Source organism: Arachis hypogaea, chromosome 19, assembly GCF_003086295.3.
Source record: "Arachis hypogaea cultivar Tifrunner chromosome 19, arahy.Tifrunner.gnm2.J5K5, whole genome shotgun sequence".
NCBI classification, from domain to species: domain Eukaryota; kingdom Viridiplantae; phylum Streptophyta; class Magnoliopsida; order Fabales; family Fabaceae; genus Arachis; species Arachis hypogaea.
In genome coordinates this window covers 91770464-91773509 of record NC_092054.1, presented here as the reverse complement: position 1 = coordinate 91773509, position 3046 = coordinate 91770464, and the positions used below count along the sequence as shown (strand labels likewise).

Below are 3046 nucleotides of genomic sequence, written 5' to 3'. Positions count from 1 at the left end.
TGAGAACGCAAGTGGAGCCAAGTTGCTGGCTGCAGTTGGTTTTGGGTTGAGGCGGAGATGACTCTATGAGACTTTTGGGCTATGGAATTGCGTTTTGAGGTAGGGGCGCTTTCCAAAAACTATAGTTTATTATTGGAATTATTACATATGGTACTGATGTGAGATATTGTGTATTTGGTGATTGTATCTGCCTTATGTATTATTTGATTGACTCGAATGACTATGGATGTTGGTTTGGCGAATTGTTGTGTGGCTTGTGAAATGTAATGTTTGAAGTTGATTCCTTAAAGATTTGAAATTACGTTGAGGATTGGTTTGAATTGAGTCAATTATTTTGATGATGTGGAAGATAGAATACTCTTGAAATTCAGCCTGTGTTGCTTTAATTGATTTGGTTTTGATAAATGATTTATTGCTGAACCGATTCTTTAAAGCTTTGGAAATGAGTTAAATCGGTTGATATTGAGTTGATTTTTGAAATGGCTTCCTTGAGATATGCCACTGAGGCGACTGTTGGATTTAGCTTGCTTTTGAATTGATTTCTGGTTTTGAGCTGTTGAAAAGGAATGAGAAACGGTTTAGTTGGGACCCGAACCGGGTGGCAAAAGTCCAAGTTTTAGGGGAGGTGCTGCCGAAATTTCTATAGAATCCGAGTCCTTATTTGAAATGTTAATTGGGGAATTTTGAGTCTAATGCCTTTCCTATCTATTTTGAGGATTGTGAAATTATGGCTTCTTTATTACCTTTACTTAGAGCAATTAAGAAAGCAATGAAGTTATGCTTTGAAAGAATTATTGAAAAGAGAATCATGATTTATCCTTATTTTCCAAGAAGAACAGTATGTCTTTGGGTACAAGTCATTTGAAAGAGAATTTTGCTTTGAGGCTGTTTTAAAAGGTAAAGCGGGTTTATGTTTTTCTCTATTAAACACAAAGATTGTCCCTTGGGAGAGTTTTCGTGATTTTAAAAGGAATTGGATTTCGATTGATGAGCCTCATTATTTTGACGTTTTAAATAAGATTCAAAGTATCTTTTGAACTCTAGTTTAACACAACAAAAATGATTCTCTTATCAGTTTGAAACGCTTCAGATTTAATTATGGAATTGAAGCCGGTTTTGTTTAAGTAAAGGAAATGGTTTTGAAAGAAGTAAAGGTTACGTGACTCGGTTTGGCTTAGATCCTATTTTCTTACTCAAATCAGAAAGCCAATGTTTTAATGATTTTAAATGATTTTGGCGAAATGAGATATGTTATTCTCCCCTAAAGACTTGGGACTCTGCCGAGAAACTTTGTTATAAAATCCCATTGTTGAATGGATGATTTTGAGTGTTTCCAAAAAGAATCTTTAACTTGCCATGGTTATGGAAGTTTGGAAAGAGGATGCCGAGAGTGACATTGTTTTCAAAGGGGAATTTACCTTGAGTAAAAGTGGCTTATGAGCCTAAAATGATTTGAGAAATGAGATCTTTAAAGCCAAGGCTGAAAAGAGTTGAAACTCGATTTCAAAGTGAAATGAATTGAGGAAATGATTTATGGCTTAAATGCCGACTTTATGAATTTAATGATGTTGAATGGTGGAAGTGCTGTTTTGTTGTGAGCCGGAATGGCTGTGTATGATTATACATATTGGTTGGTTTTGGATTGAACCGTGAGCCGGAATGGCTGTGTATGATATGAATATTGGCTGATTCTGGACTGAACCGTGAGCCGGATGGCTGAGATGGATGTTGATCCATGGATGAGATTGAATGCGTGTTTATGCTGAATCATTGATAAATGTGAATGTTGCACTTCCACTATCTGAGATACGAGTTTCCCTGGGTAGTAGCAGTGGCTAGCCACCACGTGCTCCAGGTCAAGACTTGATACTCTGTTGACCCTATGTCGTAAGTGTGGCCGGGCACTGTGAAAGGCCCGGATGAGCTCGCCCCCATAAATATTCACCAGTGATGGTGATGGATAAATATTCACCAGTGAGGGTGATGGATATGGATCATGATTATGATCAAGTTTATGATGAGTATAACTCGAGTTGGGGATGCACGACAGAGGGACAGTCCAATGGTTAGCTACCAGGACTTGTCGGGTTGGCTTTATAACCGACAGATGATATCATCAGCCACTAGGGACAGGCATGCATCATATGCATTTGTGTGACATTGGTTGGGTGTGCATATTTACTTGGTTTGCTATGTGATTATTGCTAACTGTTCTACTTTAATTTTTTTTGTGCTTGAACTTCCTTTGTGTTTGCATCTGATCTGTTGGATTTGTGTGACTGGTTGTTGTTGATTGTTTGGTGGGCCTGGTTGAAAGAGATGAACTGATGGTTGATTTCGTTTTGTTTCTGTTTGGAATAAATTATGAAAGCTATTTTGTTCGCATAATAACCTTTTGAAGCTTTTGAGTTTTGAATGATGGTTCTCTTTAGTAAAGATTTTTGACTTTACTTTTATTGAAACGTGTTTTGAAAAGGCATAAGAATTAATCACTGGTAGGTTATCTTATGTATCCTATTACATAATTCCAAAAACTCTACTGGAACCTTTCGAGGATGATGTCTCACCCCCTACATTTTTCCCCTTTCAGGATATGGGCGCAGAAGTTACGAAGAGTTCTTTTAGTTGTGGTTGAAATGCTCTGTATTGCTTTAGACTATTATTTGTACCCTCGCCTTTATCTTGAGATATTCTGTAAGAGGGATAGGAATTGTATTGGATTATGTTTGTAATATTATTTATATATATTTTTGTATATATATGGATGTACTCTTTATGAGTTTTGTAAGTTGTATGGTATTTATGGACGTATGTTATCGGATGAAAGTTTTTGGGAGCGGTATTGCGGTTTAAAGTTTCAAACAGGCTCATATTTTTAGTATTAAATAAGATAAGTGTCGTCGTAATGTCCAAAGCTATCAGAGTCGTGCAGCCGGAAGTGCGAGCTTTGGTAGTTAGGGTGTTACACTGAGCATCAAGGACGATGCTACATTTTAAGTGTGGGGAGGTCGCCATCTCTGGCGTTCTTTTTGGTGAACCACTACAT

The 3046-nt window shown here is 37.2% G+C and overlaps 1 long non-coding RNA gene across 1 annotated transcript; it reads left to right on the top strand.

Moving 5' to 3' along the window:
- LOC140182033 (uncharacterized) lies at positions 1–2788 on the top strand. The gene is made up of 2 exons (XR_011877850.1): positions 1–99; positions 2591–2788. It is a non-coding gene; the product is annotated as an uncharacterized lncRNA (long non-coding RNA).
- The last annotated feature ends 258 nt before the right edge of the window (positions 2789–3046 follow it).